This window comes from Sapajus apella, unplaced genomic scaffold, assembly GCF_009761245.1.
Source record: "Sapajus apella isolate SASKATOON/1434 unplaced genomic scaffold, GSC_monkey_1.0 scaffold8, whole genome shotgun sequence".
NCBI lineage: Eukaryota > Metazoa > Chordata > Mammalia > Primates > Cebidae > Sapajus > Sapajus apella.
The window spans coordinates 1,051,202-1,076,745 of record NW_022436948.1 but is presented as its reverse complement, the minus strand read 5'-3'; the positions used below and the strand labels follow the sequence as shown (position 1 = coordinate 1,076,745).

The 25,544-nt window shown below is 39.6% G+C and overlaps 1 protein-coding gene and 1 long non-coding RNA gene across 3 annotated transcripts in view; one reads left to right on the top strand and one right to left on the bottom strand.

The window, feature by feature from the left end:
- The window catches only part of LOC116550729, a 27,022-nt gene extending 1,798 nt beyond the window's left edge, over positions 1-25,224 (bottom strand). Inside the window, exons 1-2 of the long non-coding RNA XR_004268555.1 lie at positions 24,501-25,224; positions 13,366-13,370 (exon numbers count right to left, since the gene is read on the bottom strand). This is a non-coding gene — a long non-coding RNA (uncharacterized LOC116550729). The remainder of the gene's footprint in view (positions 1-13,365; positions 13,371-24,500) is intronic.
- Positions 1-25,544, top strand: part of PCBP3 (poly(rC) binding protein 3) — a 264,296-nt gene that overhangs the window by 20,913 nt on the left and 217,839 nt on the right. The gene's annotated exons all lie outside the window — the stretch shown is intronic.

The window sequence follows — 25,544 nt, the reverse complement described above, 5'->3', positions numbered from 1 at the left end:
CTGGCTGTTTTGCCCATTAGTTGATGCAGATTCTTCATTGTGTTGATTCTCTTTACCATTTGGCATGTTTTTGGAGTGGCTCGTACTGGTTGTTCGTTTATATATGTAGGGCCTCTTTCAGGAGCTCTTGTAAAGCAGGCCTGGTAGTGACGAAATGTCTGAGTACTTGCATGTTCACAAAGGATTTTATTATTCCTTCACTTATGAAGCTTAGTTTGGCTGGATAGGAGATTCTGGGTTGGAAGTTCTTCTCTTTAAGGATGTTGAATATTGGCCCCCACTCTCTTCTGGCTTGTAGGGTTTCTGCTGAGAGATCTGCTGTTGAGTCTGATGGGCTTCCCTTTGTGGGTAACCTGACCTTTCTCTCTGGCTGCCCCTAGTATTTTCTCCTTCATTTCAACCCTGGTGAATCTGACGATTATGTGCCTTGTGGTTGCTCTTTTTGAGGAATATCTTTGTGGTGTTCTCTGTATTTCCTGGACTTGAATATTGGCCTGCCTTGCTAGGTTGGGGAAGTTTTCCTGGATAATATCCTGAAGAGTATTTTCCAGCTTGGATTCATTCTCTTTGTCGTATTCAGGTACACCTATCAAACGTAGATTAGGTCTTTTCACATAGTCCCACATTTCTTGGAGACTTTGTTCATTCTTTTTTACCCTTTTTTCTCTATTCTTTCCTTCCCGTTTTATTTCAATGAATTGATCTTCGACCTCTGTTATCCTTTCTTCTGCATGGTCGATTCGGCTGTTGATACTTGTGCATGCTTTGCAAAGTTCTCGTGTTGTGTTTTTCAGCTCCATCAATTCACTTACATTCCTTTCTATTTTGTCCATTCTTGTTAGCATTTTGTCAAAGCTTTTTTCAGGGTTCCTAGTTTCTTTGCATTGGATTAGAACATGTTCTTTTAGTTTACAGAAGTTTCTTACTACCCACCTTCTGAAGTCTGATTCTGTCATTTCATCACACTTGTTCTCCATCCAACCTTGTTCTTTTGCTGGTGAGGAGTTGTGATCCCTTGTAGGAGGAGAGGTGTTCTGGTTTCGGATGTTTTCATCCTTTTTGCGCTCGTTTCTTCCCATCTTTATGGATTTATCCACCTGTCATCTTTGTAGTTGCTGGCTGTCAGATTGGTTCTCTGAGTGGACATTCTGTTTGTTGATGATGAGCTTATTTCTGTTTCTTGGATTTCCTTCTGACAGTCTGGCCCCTCTGCTGTAGGACTGCTGAGGTCCACTCCAGGCCCTGCTTGCCTGGGGATCGCCTGCAGCAGCTGGAGAACAGTAAGAGTTGTTACCAGTTTTCTTCTTCTGCTATCTTTGTTCCAGAAGGATACCCACCAAGTGTCAATCTGATCTTTCCTTTATGAGGTGGCTCTTTGGATATACAGAGGTCAGGTAGCTGCTTGAGGAGACGGTCTCTTCTTTACAGGAGCTCAAATGCTCAGCTGTGAGCCCCATTGTTCATTCAGAGCTCCTGGGCAGGTACGGTTAGATCTGCTGCGGCAGAACTCATAAACCGCTTTTTGTTCCCAGGTGCTCTGTCCCAGGGATTTAGGGCTTTATTTATGAGTTTCCGTTATGCTGCTGCCTTCTTTTTTTTTCTTCAGAGCTGCCCTGCCCAGCTAGGAGGCAGCCTAGCCACTGTCTGCCTGTAGAGGCTTTGCTGAGCTGCAGTGGGCTCTGCCCAGCTGCTGAGTGAACTTCCCTGCAGTCCTGTTTATATGGGTGTAGTTAGAACTGCCTCGGCAATGATGGCCCGCCTTTGTTAAGGTGGAGTCTCTCTGTAGTAGCGGGTTGCCTTGGCAATGGCGGGATGCTTCAGTAATGGCGGGTTGCCTTGGCAATGGCGCGCTGTCTCAGCATTTGCTGACTACCTCCGTAGTGGTGGGCTGCCTCTGTAATGGCAGACGCCCCTCCCCCACAGAGCTGGACTGTCCCGGGTTCAGCTGCACTTGCTGTGAAACTCTCAATCCACAGTTTCTGATTGCTGTTCTTTCATGGGGGTGGGACTAGCTGAGCCTGATTGCTTGGCTCCCTGCCTCAGAGCCTTTTTTTTTTTTTTTTTTTTTTTTTTTTAAGTTGGTGTTCCAGTCGCCTGTTGAAGAGTTGCCGGGTCTGAGTGCTTTCCCGTGTGGGGACTCACTGCGCTGGCTTAAACAGCAGCACTGAGATTCATGGCGCTTTTTTTGCCCTGGAATCTACTGTCCTGGTTCCCTGCTCAGTCCCCTTTTTAAACAGACGAATGGGCAACTTCCCGTGGCTCCAATAGCCAGCCAAAAGGGCACCCGGACCGGTGTATTTTGTATGGAGAACTGCTCTGGGGCACCGACAAAGCAGCCGAGTGGGGCAAAGCAGCGGCGCCGGCTCTCATAGCCACGCTGGCCAAAATAGCTGCACTGGTGACCCATGGAGCTCCTTTGCCTGGGAATTTCCTAGTCTGTGGGCAATAAAAATGCGGTATTCACTCACCCTCTGCGCTTTCACTGGGAGCTGCAATCCTGAGCTGTTCTTAAATGGCCATCTGGGATCAATGCTGAGAAAGTTCTTAAGGAGAAATTAAAATTATATAGGTGAGCATCCACCATGAAAAAGAAAAATCCACTATGATAAATATGGATAATACAGTGATGTTGTCAGGGCTGGAGATAAATGGAATGTTAAAAGATAAAGAACTAATAAAAAAGAGGAACAAAGAACAGATGAAAGAAGCAAACAAAAAACAGGTAGTAAGTTTAAACCCAATGATATCAAAATTGCAATAAAAGTAAGTGGTCAAAACATACCAATTATAAGGCAAAGACACGATAAAAAACAAGACCCAACAATATGTTCCCTACAATAAAACTCACATTAAATATAGATACAACTAGATTAGAAGAAAAAGGATGAAAAAGATATGCCATGCAAAGACTAATCAGAAATAAAGACATTTCATGATAAAATATCAATTTATCAAAAAGATATAACAATCCTGTATATGTACCCCAAAACAAGTTTTAAAATACATAAAACAGAATTAAAAGTAGCAATAAGACAGCATTCTTTTCCCGTACTAAAGCAAGTAGACATGAAATCAGTAAGAGAATAGAAGAGTTAAGTAACACCATCACCAATTTGTTCTACTGACATTTATAGAATATGCCAGCCAACAACTGAAGAAAACAAATTAATTTGAAGAAAACATGAAATATTGTAAAATAATATAAAATGTTTTCTGACTACCACAGAATTAAATTAGAAATCAATAATAAAGTTATTGATAAGAATGAAAGACTCTTGATATGAATTTTTACAACTTCCTGTGAGTCTACAATTATTTCAAAATAAAAAGTTCAAAAATATGTGGGATACAGCTAAAGCAGTGGTTAGGTAGAAGTGCATAGATGCCAATGCTGAAACCAGAAAAGAAAAAAGATCCCAAATAAATTATCTTTTACCTTAAGCTAACAAAATAACAGTAAAGTATACCCAAAATAAATAGGAAGAAAATAATAAAGTTAAGAATCAAGATCAATAAAATGAAAAACAGTAAAAAGAATATGAAGTAATAATCATTGTATTTGAAAAGTTATTAAAATTAACAACCTCCTGGCTCAACTGATTAGAGGAGAAGAAATACAGGTTAAAAATATCAGTAGTGGAAAAGAAGACATCATTACAGATGTTACAACAACAAAAAGGCTAATGATGCAATATTTTATATCACTGAACTTGATAACTTAGAAAAATTCAGTACCTTAAAAAACAACAAAAACAAACTACTAAACTTGATTCAGGACACAAAAATCTGAAAAGCTTTAAAAATCTAAATCCTTAATTTAAAATATTCTAAGAAAACTTGAGGCCCAGATGGATTCTATCAAAAGTTTAAGGGAAAAAAAATCCTACACAATATTTTTTTCAGAAAATGGATGGAAGAACACTGCCCAATTTATTTAATGAGACCAGCTTTGTCATGTAATGAAACCTGGCAAAAATATTCCAAGATAAAAACACCAGAAAATTTAACTCATGATCATAGATATAAAAGTCCTTAGTCACTGATATAAAATACGACAAGTATCAGCAAATCAAACTCAGGAAGATGGTAGGTAGGTAGGTAGATAAGCCATCAGGACCAAATGAGGTTCAACCTAGGAATGCATGGTTGGTTTAATGTTTAGTAAACTCAAAAATTAACAGAACAAAATAAAAATACTCTGATCACCTCAGTGCATGCAGGCAAAACACTTGACAAGATTCAACACACACTGATGATAAAAAAAATTTTAAGAAACAAGAAAAAGGGAACTACTTCAAACTAACAAGTAGATTTATGAAAAACCTGCAATTAACATACCTCATGGTGAATGACTGAACGTTTTCCCCCCTAAGATAAGAACAAGGCAAGAAGATTCATTCTCACCACTTCTATTCAACATTATACTGGAAGTCCTAGACAATAATGTGGGAAAAGTAAATTAAAGGCATACATATTGGATAGGAATTCATAGATGACCAGATCATAGAGAAAAGGTTATTAAAACTAATAACTTTAGCTAAATTGAGGATACAAGTTCAATATGTAAAGCAAACTATTTCTATATACTAGTAACAATTGGAAATAAAATTGTAAACTGCTATTTATAATAGTATCCCAAAATATAAACAGGATAAATTTAACAAAAATGTGCAAGATTTGTATACTGGAAATTTTAAAACAGTGCTAGGAGAAATTACAGACTTAATAAATGAAGAGATTATGATGTACACCAACTGGAAGACTCAATGTTGCTAATATGTCCATTTGAAATGATCTACAGATTGAAAGCTATCTCAATCAAACTCTAGCAGGCTTTTTTGGAAGAGGTTGAGAAGCGGATTCTAAATTTTTGCTTTTAAATGCAGAAGACCTAAAACAGCCACAACTATTTGGAAAAGAACAAAGTTGGAGGACTTAATTTATCTGGTTTCAAGGATCCAGTATTCAACACGCTGGAGCATGTAATAGTGTAGGGATAGGCATGTAGATGGAACAGAACAGAGAGTCTAAAAATAGACCCAAGCTTGTATGAGCCATTGATTTTTGACAAATGTCAAGGCATTTCAATGGAAAAAGGGAAATATTTTCAACAAACTGTTAGAAGAACTGAGTATTCATATATATATAAAAAAAGAATGTTGATTGTTACATACACTGTATTCAAAATTAACCTGAATATGAAAGCTAAGTCCATGAAACTTTTGAAAGAAAACAAAAGAGAAAATCTTTCTGATCTTGGGACCTATTAGAGTCTTAGATACATCATTAGTCTTCAGGAAAATAAAAGCTAAAAGCACAATGAGATATTAATATCTATCACTAGTCTTTAGGAAAAGAAAAACTAAAGTTATGAAGAGATGCCAGTATACATCTAGTAGAATGGCTAAAATGGAATGAAAATAAATAGTGATACAAATAGTGGTAAACTGGATCCATCACACAGGGCAAATGGGAGTGTAAACCATTCAACCACTTTGGAAAACAGTTTGACAGATCCTTATAAAGCTCCTTACCATAGCACTTACTATATACCACCTAACCATTTTCCTCCCAGATATTTACCTACAAAAAAATGAAAGTATATTCTTATACAAAGACATGTATACAGGTATTCATGGTAGCTTTATTTATAATAGTTAAAAGCTAGGAACAATTTAAAAAATCTGTCAACAAGCAAGTAAACAAACATACTATACAGTGCAATACTAATACAGAAACAAAATACATTCCATATAACACAGATTAATCTTAAAAATGATGAAAGAAGTAAGCCAGACATAACAAAAGAAGTTAGTACATATCGTATGATTCTATTTACATAACATAAGAATACCAATAATTGCCCACACTGGAAGGTGAGAGTGGTGAATGTTGATTGAAAAAGGCTACAGAATCTTTTGAGGTGATGTTCTATGTCTTGTTTATGGGGGTAGTTGTTACAGTACTCTAAATGTGTGTGTGTGTGTGTGTGTGTGTGTGCGCGCGCGCGCATTTGTGTGTGTGTGTATACACATCACAAATCACTAATCTGTATACCTGAAATAGATGAATTTGATTGCATGTAAATTGAACAGAGAAAGGGAGAATTCTGCATTCAGTTATAATACAGTGAGTCAGGGCAGGCCAACATTACCAATGGAACAAGTAGATTCATAAAAAATGGTAAATTGCAAAAACTGTATTTCTCAAATCATCAATGAAGAGCGTACGGGCTATAACAACCCTTCTTGATAAGCTAAAAAAGCCAATAATTCCAAACGTTGCCTAAGAATCAGGGGTGGTTCAAGCTGAGAGAGTCTATGAGAGAAAAGAAAAACCAGCAGAGCCTTTCTGCAATCTCAAGGTACTATTGTAACAGACTGGAAACTAAAGGCATCTTCAACACAATGCCTGTTCACCAGATATATGGCAAGTTCTGGAACTGTGCAAGAAGCCAGGAGATGGGCCAGTGAGATAGAATGACAACTCACCCACATTCTCCAGCTGTCTAGGGAGTAGAGTCACCCTCAAGGAAACAGGCCCGCAACAAGTACATAGTCCATCTCCCCCTCAAGTCATTTTTCCAGATTTTAAATCCATCAGTGTATGACAGGAAGCTAAAAAGATCAGCTCAGAAGCTTTAACTGGCTAAACTTTCAGGACTGAGAGATAAGGACCTGAAAGGGCGTCAGTCAAGAATCCAGGAAGGCTACTCTCAAGTTCAGGGACAAACAAGAGGTTTCTAAACAGTGGCCTTAGGTTGTACCTCAAAAAACTCAAAAAAGAACAGCAAAATAGGCCGGGCGCGGTGGCTCACGCCTGTAATCCCAGCACTTTGGGAGGCCGAGGCGGGTGGATCATGAGGTCAAGGGATCGAAACCATCCTGGTCAACACGGTGAAACCCCGTCTCTACTAAAAATACAAAAAATCAGCTGGGCATGGTGGCGCGTGCCTGTAATCCCAGCTACTCAGGAGGCTGAGGCAGGAGAATTGCCTGAACCCAGGAGGCAGAGGTTGCGGTGAGCCGAGATCGCGCCATTGCGCTCCAGCCTGGGTAACAAGAGCGAAACTCCGTCTCAAAAAAAAAAAACAAAAAACAAACAAACAAAAAACAGCAAAATAATCTAAAGTAAGTTGAGGGAAAAAAATAAAGTAGAAATCAACAAAATTTAAAACAGGCAAAAAATTGAGCTAAAACCTGATTCTTTGAAATGATCAACAAAATCAATGAGCTCATAGCTAGAATGATCAAGATAAAAAAAATAGGCATAAAACATGAATATCAAGAATGAAAGAGGAGAAGATGGCCAAATAGGAACAGCTCCGGAGTGCAGTTCCCAGTGAGAACACAGAGGGTGAGTAACCACTGCATTTCCAAACGAGTTTTTGCTGCCCACAGACCAGGAGATTCCCCGGCTGAAAAGAGCCACGAGTTTCCAGCATGGCTGTTTCAACCCACGCCACAGGTCTCTGCACAAAAACTCACACAAATCTGGGTGGCCATTTCAACTGGCTCCTGGAACACCTCAGATACAGAGCTGCCCATCCAACTGAAAAAAAAAAGGGGGCTGAAACAGGGAGCCAGGTGTTCTGGCTTAGCATATCCCACCCCCACAAAGACCAGCAATCTGAAACGCTCTGAATTGAGAGTTTCACATCAAGTGCAGCTGGACTCAGGACAGTCCAGTTCAGTGGGGAGAAAGGTGTCAGCCGTTACCGAGGCAGTCCACCACTACCAAGGCAGTCTGCCATTACTGAGGCAGTCTGCCTTTACTGAGACAGTCCACCATTACTGAGGCAGTCCATCATTACTAAGGCAGACCGCCATTACTGAGGCAGTTTTCACTGTACCTCTGTAAATAAAACAGCAAGGAAGTTCAAACAGCAGCTGGGCAGAGCCCACGGCAGCTCAGCAATGCATCTGCTGGCAGACTGTGACTAGACTACCTTCTTGCTTGGCAGGGCATCTCTGAAAAAAGGCAGCAGCATGTCAGGAACTTATAAATAAAGCTCCACATTCCCAAGACAGAGCACCTGGGGAAAAAGGCAGTTATGAGTTCCACTGCAGCAGACTTAAATGTACCTGTCCAGCAGCTCTGAACGGAACAGCGGAGCTCCCAGCTCAGCATTTGAGCTCCTATAAGGGACAGACTGTCTCCTCAAGCAGCTTCCTGTTCCCTGTATACCCAAAGATACACCTCATAAAGGAGAGCTCAGGCTGACATTTGGCGGGTACCCTTCTGGGACGAAGATTACAGAAGAAGAAACTAGCAGCAACCCTTACTGTTCTGCAGCCACTGCAGGTGATTCCCCAGGCAAGCATGGTCTGGAGTGGACCTCCAGCAGTCCTACAGCAGAGGAGCCTGACTGTTAGAAGGAAAACTAAAAAACAGAAAGAAATAATTTCAATATCAACAAAAAGGATGTCCACTCAGAGACCCCATCCAAAAGTCACCAACTACAAAGACCACAGGTAGATAAATCCACAAAGATGGGAAGAAACCAGTGCAAAAAGATGAAAACACCAAAAACCAGAATGCCTCTCCTCCTCCAAGGGATCACAACTCCTCACCAGCAAGGGAACAAAGCTGGGTGGAGAATGAGCCGGATGAATTGACAGAAACAGGCTTCAGAAGGTGGGCAATAACAAACTTCTCTGAGCTAAAAAAACATGTTCTAACCCAATGCAAAGAAACTAAGAACCTTGAAAAAAGGTTAGATGAAATTCTAACGAGAATAAACAGCTTAGAGAGGAATATAAATGAATTGAGGGAGCTGAAAAGCACAACACAAGAACTTCACAAAGCATACATGAGTTTCAATAGCTGAATCGACCAAACAGAAGAAAGGATATCAGAGATTGAAGACCACCAACTCAATGAAATAAAACAAGAAGGCAAGATTAGAGAAAAAGGAGTCAAAAGAAATCAACAAAGCCTCCAAGAAATGTGGGGCTATTTGAAAAGACTGAATCTACGTTTGATAGGAGATTACTGAATGTGATGGAGAGAATGAATCCAAGCTGGAAAACACTCTTCAGGTTATTATCCCAGAAAACTTCCCCAACCTAGCAAAGCAGGCCAACATTCAAGTCCAGGAAATACGGAGAACACCACAAAAGTATTCCTCAAGAAGAGCAACCCCAAGACACATAATCGTCAGATTCACCAGGGTAGAAATGAAGGAAAAATGCTAAGGGAAGCCAGAGAGAAATGTTAGGTTACCCACAAAGGGAAGCCCATCAGACTCACAGCAGATCTCTAGGCAGAAACCCTACAAGCCAGAAGAGAATGGGGCCAATATTCAACATCCTTAAAGAAAAGAACTTTCAACCTAGAATTTCATATCCAGCCAAACTAGGCTTCATAAGCAAAGGAGAAATAAAGTGCTTTATGAATAAGGAATTATGGAGAGATTTTGTCACCACCAGGCCTGCCATACAAGAGCTCCTGAAAGAAGCACTAAACATAGAAAGGAACAACCAGTACCAGCTACTCCAAAAATGTACCAAATGGTAAAGACCATCAACACAGTGAAGAAACTGTGTCAACTAATGAGCAAAACAACCAGCTGGCATCAAAATGGCAGGTTCAAATTCACACATAATAATATTAACCTTAAATGTAAATGGGCTAAATGCCCCAATCAAAAGACACAGACTGGTAAATTGGATAAAAAGTCAAAACCCATTGGTGTACTGTATTCAGGAAATCCATCTCACATGCAAGGACACACATAGGCTCAAAATAAAAGGATAGAGGAAGATTTACCAAGAAAATGGAGAGCAAAAAGAAAGCAGGAGTTGCAATCCTAGTTTCTGATCAAATAGGCTTTAAACCAACAAAGATCAAAGAGACTAAGAAGGGCATTACATAATGGTAAAAGAATCAATGCAACAAGAAGAGCTAATGATTCTAAATATATACCCACCCAATACCGGAGCACCTAGATACATAAAGGAAGTTCTTAATGACCTACAAAGAGACTTAGACTCCCACACAGTAATAGTGGGAGACTTTAAAACTCCACAGTCAATATTAGACAGATCAACAAGACAGAAAATTAACAAAGATATCCAGGACTTGAACTCAGGTCTGGACCAAGCAAACCTAATAGACATCTACAGAACTCTCCACCCCAAATCCACAGAATATACATTCTTCTTAACAACACATCACATTTACTCTAAAATTGACCACATAATTGGGAGTAAATCACTCCTCAGCAAATGCAAGACAACAGAAATCATAACAAACAGTCTCTCAGACCACAGTGCAATCAAATTAGAACTCAGGATTAAGAAACTAACTCAAAACCGCACAACTTAATGGAAAATGAACAACTGGCTCTTGAATGTTGACTAGATAAACAATGGAATGAAGGCAGAAATAAAGATGTTCTTTGAAACCAACAAGAACGAAGACACAACATACCAGAATCTCTGGGACACATTTAAAGCAGTGTCTAGAGGGAAATTTATAGCAATAAATGCCCACATGAGGAGCAAGGAAAGATCTAAAATCAACCCCCTATCATCAAAATTGAAAGAGCTAGAGGAGCAAGATCAAAAAACCTCAAAATCTAGCAGAAGACAAGAAATAACTAAGATCAGAGCAGAACTGAAGGAGATAGAGACACAAAAAACCCTTCAATAAATCAGTAAATCCAGGAGCTGTTTTTTTGAAAAGATCAACAAAATAGACAAACCACTAGCCAGATTAATAAAAAAAAGAGAAGAATCAAATAGATGCAATAAAAAATGATAAAGGGGACATCACCACCAATTCCACAGAAATGCAAACTACCATCAGAGATTACTACAAACAACTCTATGCACATAAACCAGTAAACCTGGAAGAAATGGATAAATTTCTGGACACCTGCACCCTCCCAAGCCTAAATCAGGAAGAAGTCAAAACTCTGAATAGACAAATAAAAATGGCTGAAGTTGAGGCAGCAATTAATAGCTTACCAACCAAAAAAAGCCCAGTTCCAGATGGGTTCACCACCAAATTCTACCAGATGTACAAAAAGGAGTTGGTACCACTCCTGAAACTATTTCAAACAATACAAAAAGAGGGAATTCTTCCCAAATCATTTTATGAGACCACCGTCATCCTGATACCAAAACCCGGCAGAGATTCAACAAACAAACAAAACTTCAGGCCAATATCCATGATGAACATAGATGCAAAAATCTTCAATGAAATACTGGCAAACCTATTGTAACAGCACATCAAAAAACTTATCCATTACGATCAAGTAGGCTTCATCTGGGGGATGCAAGTCTGCTTCAACATACACAAGTTTATAAACATAATCCACCACATAAACAGAACCAAACAAAAAACACATGATTATCTCAATAGATGCAGAGAAGGCCTTCAACAAAATTCAACAGCGCTTTATGCTAAAAACTCTCAATAAACTAGGTATCAGTGGAACGTATGTCAAAATAATAAAAGCTGTTTACAACAAACCCACAGCCAATATCATAATGAATGGGCAAAAACTGGAAGCATTCCCTTTGAAATCTGGCACTAGACAAGGATGCCCTCTCTCACCACTCCTATGTAATATAGGAAGTTCTAGCCAGAGCCATCAGGCAAGAAAAAGAAATAAAGGATATTCATTTAGGAAAGGAGGAAGTCAAATTGTCTCTACTTGCAGACGACGTGACTAGAAGACCACATCATCTCAGCCCAAAATCTCCTGAAACTGATAAGCAACTTTGGCAAAGTCTCAGGATACAAAATCAATGTGCAGAAATCACAAGCATTTCTATACACCAATAACAGACTAAAAGAGAGCCAAATCAAGAGTCAACTCCCATTCACAATTGCTACAAAGAGAATAAAATACCTAGGAGTACAACTAACAAAGAATGTGAAGGACCTCTTCAAGGAGAGCTACAATCCATTGCTCAAGGAAATGAGAGAGGACACAAACAGATGGAAAAACATTCCATGCTCATGGTTAGGAAGAATCAATATCATGAAAATGGCCATACCACCCAAAGCAATTTATAGATTCAACGCTATCCTCATCAATCTACCTATGACCCTCTTCACAGAACTGGAAAAAAAACCACCTTAAAATTCATATGGAACCAAAACAAAGCCTGCATAGCCAAGACAATCCTAAGCAAAAAAACAAGACTGGAGACATCAAGCTACCTGACTTCAAACTATGCTACAAGGCTACAGTAATCAAAACAGCATGGTACTCTACGAAAACAGAGATATAGACCAATGGAACAGAACAGAAACCTCAGAGGCAGCACCGCACATCTACAACCATCAGATCTTTGACAAACCTGTCAAAAACCAGCAATGGGGAAAGGATTCCCTGTTTAATAAATGGTGTTGGGATAACTGGCTAGCTATGTGCAGAAAACAGAAACTGGACTGGACCTCTACCTGACACCTTACACTAAAATTAACTCCAGATGGATTAAAGACTTAAACATAAGACCTAACACCTGAAAAACCCTAGAAGAAAACCTAGGCAAAACCATTCAGGATATAGGCATAGGCAAGGACTTCATGACTAAAACACCAAAAGTATTAGCAACAAAAGCCAAAATAGACAAATGGGATCTAATTAAACTCCAGAGCTTTTGTACAGCAAAAGAAACAATCATCAGAATGAAATGGCAACCAATAGAATGGGAAAAAATTTTTGCAATCTATCTATCTGACAAAGAGCTGATATCCAGAATCTACAAAGAACTAAAACAGAATTACAAGAAAAGAACAAACAAATCCATTCAAAAGTGGGTGAAGGACATGGACAGACACTTTTCAAAAGAAGACATATAGGTGGCCAACAAACATATGAAAAAATGCTCATCATCACTGGTCGTTAGAGAATGCAAATTAAAATCAAATTGAGATACCATCTCATGCCAGTTAGAATGGCGATCATTAAAAAATCTGGAGACAACAGATGCTGGAGAGGATGTGGAGAAATAGAAACACTTTTACACTGTTGGTGGGAGTGTCAGTTAGCTGCAACCGTTGTGGAAGACAGTGTGGCGATTCCTCAAGGATCTAGAAATAGAAATTCCATTTGACCCAGCAATCCCATTACTGGGTATATATCCAAAGGATTATAAATTGTTCTATTATAAAGACACATGCACACGTATGTTTATTGTGGCACTGTTTACAATAGCAAAGACTTGGAACCAACCCAAATGCCCATCGATGATGGACTGGACAAGGGAAGTGTGACACATATACACCATGGAATACTATGCAGCCATAAAAAATGATGAGTTCATGTCCTTTGTAGGGACATGGATGAATCTGGAAACCATCATTCTCAGCAAACTGACACAAGAACAGAAAATCAAACACCACATGTTCTCACTCATAGGTGAGTGTTGAACAATGAGAACACATGGACACAGGGAAGGGAGCATCACACACTGTGGTCTGTTGCGGGGGACTAGGAGAGGGACAGCAGGAGGTAGGGAGGCTGGGGAGGGTTAACATGGGGAGAAATGCCAGGTATAGGTGATGGGGGGTGGGGATGGAGGCAGCAAACCACATTGCCATGTGTGTACCTATGCAACAATCCTGCATGTTCTGCACATGTACCCCAGAACCTAAAGTACAATTTAAAAATATATATATATATAATGAAAGAGGAATTATTTCTACAGATTCTACAGATACTAAAAGGATAATAAGAATATCCTAAAAAACTGGGAAGAATTGTTCGAATTCCTTGAAAGACTAAAGCCCATTCAAAACAACGAAGCAATTAAAACTCATTCAAAAAGAAATAAATAAGCTGAATAGCTCCATATCTACTATATAAATTCAATTTCTAGTTAAAAACTCTAAGCTCAGAAGGCTACACTGGTGAATTCTCCCAGATATTTTTAAAAGAATTAATACCGATTCTACCCAAACTCTTACAGAAAGCAGAAGAGAGGAAAACTCTGTTGAACCTATCTTATGAGGCCAATAATATCCGGATACCAAAACCAGATGAAGCTATTATAAGAAAAACCTACTGACTAAAATTCCTCATGTAACTAGATAATAAAATCCTTAAAACGTTATTAAATCAAATCCAGAAATATTTTAAATGGATAAAACATCACAACCAGGCCGGGCGCGGTGGCTCAAGCCTGTAATCCCAGCACTTTGGGAGGCCGAGGCGGGTGGATCACGAGGTCAAAAGATCGAGACCATCCTGGTCAACACGGTGAAACCCCGTCTCTACTAAAAATACAAAAAATTAGCTGGGCATGGTGGTGCGTGCCTGTAATCCCAACTACTCAGGAGGCTGAGGCAGGAGAATTGCCTGAACCCAGGAGGCGGAGGTTGCGGTGAGCCGAGATCGCACCATTGCACTCCAGCCTGGGTAACATGAGTGAAACTCCGTCTCAAAAAAAAAAAAAAAAAAAAATCACAACCAAATGGGGCTTATCATAAACATGTGAGGTTGGTTTAATCATCATTCGGTGTAATCATCACCATTCAATGTAATTTAGGACATTAACAGAATAAAGGAGAAAAACCAGACAATTATTTCAATAGATGCAGAAAAACATTTGACAAAATTCAACACTCACTAATGATAAAAATTCTCAGTAAATTAGAAACATACAAGAATTTTGTCAACCTGATAAAGGGTATCTATAAAAAACCTACAGTTAACTTCATATTCAAAGGTGAAATAGTAAACACTCCTAAGACTACCAACATGGCAAGGATGTCCACTCTTGCCACTTCTATTCAACATTGTACTGATACCCACAGTAACATGGGTGAATCTCAAAATTATTGTGTTAAATGAAAGAAGAGAGACATCAAGAGTTTATAGTATATGATTCTATTAATACAAAATGCAAACTAATCTAAAATGACAAAAAGCATGTCTGTGTTTTTCTTGGACCCAGAGGCAGTGGAAGGAATAGTCTATAAAGGAACACAAATAATCTTTTGGGGGTGATGGAAATGTTCTGTCTTAGGATCATATACAACTGTTAAAAGTCATCAAATTGTACACTTTGATTGAATATAATTTTTAACGTAAATTATTCCCCAATAAATTTGATGAGAACCAATATGAATAAGATGTTTAAAAACAGGAAAAGAGGAACAAATGGATAAAAAGATGAAGAATTTCAATGCTGACAGAAAACAACTGTCAATCTAGAATTTTATACTCAGTGAAAATATTTTTCAAAAATGAAGGGCAGCATAAATATGTTCTCATACAAAGATTGAGACAATCTGTCATCAACAGACTTGCACTATAAGAATACTTTTAGCGGCCAGGCCCAGTGGCTCATGCCTATAATCCCAGCACTTTGTGAGGCCGAGGTGGGTGGACCATGAGATCAAGAGATCGAGCCCATCCTGGTCAACATGGTGAAACCCTGTCTCTACTAAAAATACAAAAATTAGCTGGTCATGGTAGTGCGTGCCTGTAGTCCCAGCTACTCGGGAGGCTGAGGCAGGAGAATTGCTTGAACCCAGGAGGCGGAGGTTGCAGTGAGCCGAGATCACGCCATTGCACTCCAGCCTGGGTAACAAGAGCAAAACTCTGTCTCAGAAAAAAAAAAAAAAAATGCTTTTAGCAAGTTCTTTAGGTTGAAAGAAAATACTCCCAAATGGAAGCATAGAAGGAATGAAGAACACAAGAAAGGGTAACTATATGAACAAATATTTTAAGATATTGACTACTTAAAACAGAAATAATGTCATATTGAATCTAAAGCACATAAAGTAAAAATGTATGACGCCATCAGTGCAGGAGGGGATAAAAGAAGTTAAAGTCTTCTGAGATTTTTAAAGCAGTCTGTAATAAATTACAATGTAATTGAAATCTCTTAGATAACTACTAAAATGATAACACTAGAATAAATAAAAAAGAAGCTGAGATTAAAACAATGGAATAAAAAATATCTCATTATTCCAAACAAAGATGGGAAAGGGGAAATAAAGTAACCAAAGAACCATAGGACCCCCCCAAAAACAACAACAACAACAAAAACAACAACCAAATAGCAAGATGGTAGAATTAAAATGCACATTTTAGAAATACAAATTGAATGCAAATAGATTCAACACTCCAATTAAAATTCTAAAGGTTGTCATACTAAGTGAAAACTATGTACTATCTAAAAGAAGCACATTTTAAAAGTAAGGATGTATTTAGGTTGAAAGCAGATGAGGAAAATCTATACCACTTGAACATTAACCAAACTGGAGTAACTTTATTACTGTAGTCAAAGTTGGCATTAAGGCAAAACATATTACCAGAGAAAAAGAAGGTCATTGCATAATTATAAAAGGGCTAGTTCAATGGGAAGACGTAACACCCTGAATAGGCATGCATCTAATATTTTCTCCTTAAAATACAAAATGCAAAAACAACTGAAAAGAGGACTAGACAAATACATAATCGTAGTTGAAGGCTTTACATGCCATTACATGAAATTTCTAAATAAATTTAGCAAGCTTCCTGGATAGAAGGTGAATAAACACCACTCAATTATATTTCTATGCAGCAGCAACAATAGAATCAAAAGAATTTCTAGAAATAAATTGAACAAAACCTTTGCCTCTATAGTAAAAACAACAGAGTATCATTGAGCAAAATTAAAGAATGCTTAAGTGGAGGAATAAATCATATTCTTTGATTTGAAAAACTCAATATTATAAAAATATCAATTATCTCCCAAAGTGATCTGTGAAATTAAAACACCACAATAAAAATTTCAGCAGGTTTTTTTTTTTTTTAAGGTGTAAATTGGTGTGTTTATTCTAAAATATATAAAGATATGCAGAGGACTTAGAATAGCACAGGCAATCTTTATGTAGCATGCCAGTGGAGAATCTCCACCAGCCATTATAAGGATATACTATCAAGCTATAGTAATCAGCACAGAGCCTTGAACCAAGATGGAGAAATTGAAACAAGAGTCGAGAAACAGACCCACTCAGTCTGTTGTGTCAGTTATCTGTTATTACCTCTTAACTGTTGATCGTACCTGTCTTGGCCCCATTTGTTGAAATAGGTGCTGGACCCTAAGAAAATTTCTCCTTGACCAGTTGGCATAGCGGTGGTTGTCAGCAGAGGGTGCTGAAGGGGCACTACTAGAAGAAGGGGCTTCTCTTCCAGATTCCAGGGCTGCTTTTCTCGTTTAATGGCATGGCAGCCAGTGGGCAGTTTCTCAATGAGTAGCCAGCACCCCGGTAGATGACTGCCCAGAGAGTCTCACAGGCACCTCAGCGCCAGCTCCAGCCTCAAGTATCTCAGTGAGTTTCTCCAATGGGTCCAGCCATGCCTTCTGTAACAATGCCTGAATCTCAAACTTGTTAGGGAGACCCTCTTCTGGGTTTATTCAATTTCCGAGGACTTTCCTTTAGTGGTTTTTACAGTTGTTATTCCTACATTACGTACAGTGGCCTTTACCCTTTACCCATCTTGATAGTTAATCCTTTTTACTAGCTAATTATTCTTTTTATTAAATTTTCCCTATTCAAATTACTAGTGTAATTATTGTCTCCTGACTGGAACCTGGCACATAAGGCCACTTGATTTTTAGCAAAGGCACCACCTACAATTAGGCAGGAAAAGAATGGTCTTTTCAATAAATGGGAGTAGAATAACTGGATATTCATATGGAAAACATGAACTTGGACCCCAATCTCACACTAGTCACAGTTGGATTGGACCTAAATGTTAAAGGAATACAGTAATGCTGCTAGAGGAAAACATGAAAGGATATCTTCATGGCCTCAGGGTAAACAAATTTTTCTTAAACCAGACACAATAAGCTGTAACCTATCAAAGAAGTTAGAGAAGTTGGACTTTATTAAAATTAAGAACTTTTGTTTATTGGAAGACCATTAAGAGAGAGAAATGTGAAAAGAGAGGGTATGCACTAAGAAAAGATGTTTGCAATATATATATTAACGAAAGGATTTGTCTTCAGAATGTATAAAAATGACTGCAAGTTAATTTTTTTAAAAGGTAACCAACAAAAAATGGGCAAGAGACTTGAGCAGACACTTCACAAAAGAGCACATCGAAATGTCCAGTAACTTATAAAGAAGTGCTCAATGCTGTTAGTGATCCAGAAAGTACAGATTAAAACCACAATGAGATACCCCCACAGCCTTTGGAAAGGCAAGCATGAAAAAGAAAATGGCAAGGCTGAATTCTTATACATTGCTGATTGATTGCGACCTGATTTGACCACTTTGAAAAACTGTCTGGCAGTTATCTAATTAAAGTAAACTTACACCAACCGTGTAACATACCAGTCTTACTTCTGGATATATATGCAAGAGAAATATGTACATATGTTTGACAAATGACATCTATAAGAATGTTCATAGAAGCTTTATGCCTAATAGTGAAAAACTGGAAATATCCCAAATGCCCATCAGCAGTTCAACTGTTTTAGTTGAACAAACAAACAAATTATGGCACATGTACATTGGAATACTACACAGCATAAAAAATTAAATATATTTCTGAATTTATGTTCCAGCACAATCTTGTGGCGAATATACTAATAAATTTAAAAAATTTTTCTCTTTTAATCATACCACTTAAAATCACAAAGTTACCAGATCCAATGGCTCATACCTGCAGTTCCAGCACTGTGGAAGGCTGAGGCAGGAGGATCCCTTGAGCCCGGGAGTTTGAGACCAGCCTGGGCAACATAGTGAGATACTACCTCTACAAAAAATTTAAAAATTAGCTGGGTGTGGGGGGTGCGTGTCTGTGGTCCCAGCTACTGGGAAGGCTGAGACAGGAGGATTACCTGAGCCTGGCAGGTGAAGGGTGCAGTGAGCCATGATCATGCCACTGCATTCCAGCCTGGACAACAGTGGGAGACTCTGTCTCAAAAAAAATTTTTTTTACAAAGGAATTATTCCACTACTTACAGTATCTTAATAATAAGACATAGACAGAACATGTGGCCATGGCTCATTTTTGAATCAGCTGTGCCCTACCAATTTCCACAAAGTCCAGAAGACTTGTCCTCTGTTGTGTGAGCCTCAGAAGTGGCCAGGGTGGATATCATGCAGGCTGAAGAATTGCGGTAATCAGTTATCAGATGCTGACTCCCTGCCTGGCCTGTCCACCTTCCCTACACACTACTCCCCATGTACCTTATTCTGTTGTTTCACCTGGGCTTCACAATTCAGTCCCTGGGAAATGTGGAAAACAACTTTTTTTCTATTTTACAAGTTAAAAAACAGAAGTCTAGGCAATAAAATAACAGTAACTCTCCCTTACCACAACATCGCTGTGTGCCAGGCCTGTTCCACAGACTTTCCAAGATCAGGCTGAGGTGCCATCCTCTTGAGGCTCCTTCCCTTTCTCAAGTGCCCACCTCTCTGAATCTCCACATTGCTTTGTGGGGTGTGTGCTCTTCTCTGATAATGCATACCTGGCAGTGTATGGCATTGAAGACACTTGTGTTCATGTATTAGCCTCCCATTGTGGAGAACACATGCTCCTTGAGAATGGGAGCTGTTGTCCACGAAGCAGCCACCAGGACGGGGCTTTTCAATAAATAATTTGTTTGGCTGAATTTCTAGCATCACATCTCAGAGCCTCAGCCTCACAAGGCTCTTTGGGGGAGAAGGGATTTGGGGATCATCTGATGAAAGCAAGGACTAGCATGAGACATAGAGGAAAAGAAAGAGCAGTCTACATGAGGCCTCTGGTCTGGTGCAGTGACAGCACTAATTCCAGAAGAGCTCTTGGCCAGGAATGTGGTAGCCAAAAGGCTGATTAGCTCATTGCTGCACTGCTGGCAAGCATGCTGGCCTCTTGGCTCAGCTCCAGAATAATGTAATGTGAACATTATGTGCCATTAAGCTGACACAGAGAACAAATGACTAGGTTTCCCATAATCAAGGAGATTTTGGCTTGGCCATTCATTTTGATGTAACCTGAGTTTAATGCATCATGATGGATGATTCCCGTCTACCCCAAAGGAAGTGTCTTTGCTGTGAGATGTGTTCTTAGCCAGTCTTGCCTCACGGCAGGGGCAGGGAACATTTTACTGCCTTTCTAATGTTCTCCAGCTATTTGGAATCCTCTGTGAACACTTTTCTCCAATAGAAAGCTATAAAACAGGTGATTCTGTTTATTGGAGCTGTGCTATTTAAAGACCAGCTTGCTCATTAACGTCCCCTGCCACAGCCCAGAACTTTATGTAGCAACTCAAACATGGCCCACAAATGGAGGAAAATCTTCATGCCCCAAGGTAATGAAAGATGTTAGAGGGAAATGAAAGAAAGAAAATGGGCATAGACAACCTGATCCCCACCTCTAAGTGCATCAGAAAATAAGTCCCCAGCAAGGCATGGCCTAGGGCTCTCCCAAGTGACCTAGAGGCTAACAATTCCACGTCACTTTCTGCATTTTCATTTTTCTTCCATCCTGGATACCTTTTGTGGAGGGCACTGTCTCCTATGATTGATTCTTGAATAGCAGGAGACAATGGAAATTAGAAGATAAGCCAGAGTTCAGTCTCCCTCCCTCCACGTTGCACTCTGGCAGAGCTTTCAGCCAGCACCTGCTTCCTGTTTGTTCCTAACACCAAACCTCATTGTCATCCAATTTAGAGAAAGAGGCAGGAAGAGAATCCAGAGTCATATATAGCTTGTCGTATCTGAAACTCTAGCCCTCACCCAGTGTATTAGTCTCGTCCTACACTGCTGATAAAAACATGCCTGAGAATGGACAATTTACAAAAGAAAGAGGTTCCACATGGCTGGGGAGGCCTCAGAATCATGGTGGAAGGTGAAAGGCACATCTCACATGGCGACAGACAAGAGAAGAGAGCTTGCTCAGGGAAACTCCCCTATATTAAACCATCATTATCTCATGAGACTTATTCACTATCACAAGAATAGCATGGGAGAGACCCACCCCATGATTCAATTATCTCCCACCGGATCCCTCCTACAACATGTGGGCATTGTGGGAGCTACAATTCAAGATGAGATTTGGGAGGAGACACAGTCAAACCCTATCATTCCGTCCCTGGCCTCTCCCAAATCTCATGTCTTCACATTTTTTGTTCATCAATTGTGCCTTCCCAACAGTCCCCCAAAGCCTTAACTCATTTCACCATTAACTCAAATGTCCACAGTCCAAAGTCTCATCTGAGTCAGGTTTTCTGATTTCATCTCTATAGTCAAGAAGTTGAGGGACAGGACCCATGCATGCCAGTGACAATGTTTGCTGAGTCTCGTGGGAGGGTCCACGACTCAGGGTGCTTCTGCTCTGCGATGGGAGATCTAAACCAGATGATTTCTCAGGACACTTGGATTACTAATATTCTATGGTCAATGATGCCCTTAGGCCCTGAAAAATCCTGTCTTTTAGAAAGACTCAATCATATTTAGCATGTTCTAGGGAATAAAGGAATTTTCTAATAATGGTCTGGAAACTGAAAGGGAATACATTAATCAGAATTCCTTGCTCCCTGGATTCCCAAATAGAAGAGATATTCCTGTATTTCCATAAGGAGCCCTGGAAGCAGCCCACAGATGGAGAGGACTGAGGCCAAATGAGGATAAGCACATAGCACCCCCTATACTGTGGTCTTGGGCCTGTGTCCCACACCCTCCACAGGGACAATTCCTTCTGCAAGGTGCTCGCCCAGCAATGATGACTTCTCTGGTGCTGAGAGACCTTTGTTTCTCCACTGCACAGCATGGCATAGGTGCCCCATGCATGTAAATGAGCCAGCCTGTGAGCTCTATGTCCCAATACCAGGCAGTGAGACGTGAATTCCTGTCTAGGGCTGTAACCTGCCAGAGTGCCTCCAGCCTACACAAAGGCTGGTCACTCCCTCCTCAGGCACTGCCTCCCTCAGGCCAGAGCCTTCTGTAGAGAGCTGCTGTGATTCCAGCTTTCCCATCTCCTTTACCATTTTACATCTTCTTAGGCAGTCTTTCAGTTGAGTGCTTGCCCTACCAACATTCTCTCCCTCCTAAAGTACTGAAAAAAAACCCTTAGGAACAGAAAAATCATCTGCAATACCCCTGATCCCCTTCTCAGAGCAGCACAGTGCCCCCACCAAGTGCTAATAAGTGTTGTTGAATAACAGAGCAATTTGGATTAAATCTCCCCTCACAGAGCAGAATCATCTGGAGGGATTTTGCCTTGCAAATTAAATTTTGATATCAATTTCTAAAATTATTTACAATATTAAAGTTGAAATGAATCCATCAGTTTCCTTCCAATGTCAGTCTTTCAAGTGAACTTACTTTTTTATTAGTACTTATGTAAAAACAAACAAGCAAACAAATAACTTAGTCTTCCCTCTGACAGTGCGAGAAAGGGGACAGGCAGCTGGTGACAGCTTATCATCTTAGTGGGTCTCCATGGTTCTTCACCAAAACCCCTCGTGTTTCCTCCCCAAGCACCACAATATCCTATGACACTAGACCAATGGGCTGTCAAAGTTTTTGGACTCAGGACCCCTTTTCTCTCACATAACTTCTTAAATTGGGTTCTATCTATTGATAGTTACATTACTTGAAATTAACACAGATTTTAAAATTATTCAGAAATTCATTTACAATAATAGTGAACCTATTATTTAATAAAAAACTATTTATTGAGACAGAGTCTCGGTTTTTTTTGAAACATTCTCCTACTCTGTTTCCCAGGCTGGAGTGCAGTGGCATGATCTCGGCTTACTGCAACCTCTGCCTCCCAGGCTCAAGTGATTCTCCTGCCCCAGCCTCCTGAGTAGCTGGAATTACAGGTGTGTGCCACCACACCTGGCTAATTTTTGTGCTTTTAGTAGTGACAGGGTTTCACCATGTTGGCCGGGCTGGCTTTGAACTCCTGACCTCAAGTGATCTGCCCACTTCAGCCTCCCAAAGTGCTGGGATTACAGGCGTGAGCCACCTCACACAGCCCAAAAATAACAGTAAAATAACTATATTTTATGAAACAAAAATAAATTAGAAGAATTTCTAGAACTCTTTAATGTCAGAATTACTACAACAACTTGATTCTTATATTTCCTTCTACATTCACCTGTTGTGATACATTGTTCTGATTTAATTATGTGAAGAAAACCTAGCCTCACATGAATATGTGGCTAGAAAAAAGAGGAGCATTTTTTATAGCTTTAACAGATTATTGTAGATGTTCTAGCTAGATAGGACATCAAAACTTGACAGGTGGTAGTTTCTTAAAGGTTAGTTGCAACATGGAATCTGAAACACTATCAATAAACTCGTAGTACTTTATTACAACCCATTGTCTGTCAACCTTGCCCCTTGAACATATATTTTACCCATGCATGATTTTTGTAACATGCTTTAGTCATTTGGAAATAGTTCACTGAGTGAAGTGAGAAATTTCTGAAATGTTAACATATTTCTATATATAATGTCAAAAAATCACTTGATAATTTTACCATTAAGCTCATCAGAAACATCAAGTATAGGCAAACCTCGGAGCTATTGCAGGTTCTGTTCCAGACCACCACAATAAAGGAAATATCAAAATAAAGCAAGTCACATGATTTTTTTGGTTTTCCAAGGCATACAGAAGTTATGTTTACACTCTACTGTAGTCTATTGTGTGCAGTAGCATTATGTCTAAAAACAATGTACATGACTTAATTTTAAAAATACTTTATTCCTAAACAATACTAATGATCACATAAGCCTTCAGTGAGTCATCATCTTTTCACTGGTGGAGAGTCGTACCTGCATGACTGATCAGCATGATAGTTGCTGAGGGCTGGTTGGCTGTCGTAATTTCTGAAAATAACACTAAAGTTGGCAACATCAATGGACTCTTCCTTTCACAAAAGTTTTCTCTGTAGCATGTGATGCTGTTTGATAACCTTTCACCACAGTATAACTTCTTTCAGAATTGGAGTCAGTCATCTCAAACCCTGCTGCTGCTTTAGCAACTAAGCTTATATAATATTCTAAACGCTTTGTTGTCATCAACAATGTTCACAGCATCACCATAAGAAGCACCATAAGAAGTTCACCATAAGAAGCAACTCTTTATCCATTCAAGTTTTATCATGAGATTGTAGCAATTCATTCACACCTTCAAGGCTCTGCTTCTAATTCTCCTGCTGTTTTTACCACATCTGCAGTGACTTCCTCCCATGAAGTCTGGAACCCCTTAAAGTTGGAATCAACTTCTTCCAAACTCTGTTGATATTCTGACCTCCTCCCATGAGTCACAAAAATTCTTAATGGCATCTAGAATGGTGAATGCCTCTCAGAATGTTTTCAACTTAATTTGCCCAGATCCATCAGAGGAATCACCATCTGTAGCAGCTACAGCCTTACAAAATGATTTCTTAAATAGTAACACTTGAAAGTCAAAATTCCTCCTTGATCCGTGGCTTGCAGAATGGATGCGATGTTAATGGCATGAAAGCAACATTCATCTCCTTGCACATCTCCATCAGAGAGCTCTTGACTGGGTGCAGTAATATTTTGAGAAGAACCTTTTTCTGGGCAGTAGGTCTCAACAACAGGCTTCAAAGATTCAGTAAACCATGTTGTAAACAGATGTGCTGTCATCTAGGCTTTGTTGTTCCAGTATAGAGCACAGGCATAGTTGATTTAGCATACTTCTTAAGGGTCCTAGGAGTTTTAGAATGGCAAATGAGCACTGGCTTCAACTTACAGTCATCAGCTACATTAGGCCCTGACAAGAGAGTCAGCCTGTGCTTTCAAGCTTTGTAGCCAGACATTGACTTCTCTTCTCCAGCTATGAGTGTCCTAGATGTAGATGGCACAGTCTTTCAATAGAAGGCTATTTTGTCTACACTGAAAATTTGTTCCTTAGTGTAGCAACCTTCATCAGTTCTCTTACTGTTCTGGAGAACGTGCTACAACATCTACATCAGGACTTGCTGCTCTACCTTGCAGTTTTATGCTATGGAGACTTCCTTACTCAAATCTCATCAACCAACCTCAGCTAGCTTCAAATTCTCCAATACACTTTCCTCAGCTATCTCGGCCTTATAGAAGTAAAGCATTAGGGCCTTACTCTGGAGTGAGCTTTGGCTTAAGGGAATGTTGTGGTTGGTCTTATCTTCTATCCAGATCACTCACACTTTCTCCATATCAGTTCCAAGTCTGTTTCCCTTTCTCATCATTCGTGTGTTCACTGGGGTAGTACATTTACTTCAGAAAACTTTTCCTTTGCATTCACAACTTGGCTCTTTGGTGCAACAGGTCTAGCTTTTGGCCTGTCTGGGCTTGTGACATGCCTTCCTCACTAAGCTTACTCATTTCTTCCTTTCACTTGGACACTTAGAGTCCACTGAAGGGTTATTAATTGGACTAATTTCAATATTGTTAAGTCTTGGAATAGGGAGGCCCCAGGAGAGGGAGAGATTGGCAAACAGTAGGCTGGTGGAGCAGCCAGAACACATACAATATTTATTGATTAAGTTCACTGTCTTACATGGGCCTGGGTTGTGGTGTCCCAAAACAATGACAATAGTAACATCAAGACCACAGATCACCATAACAGATATATA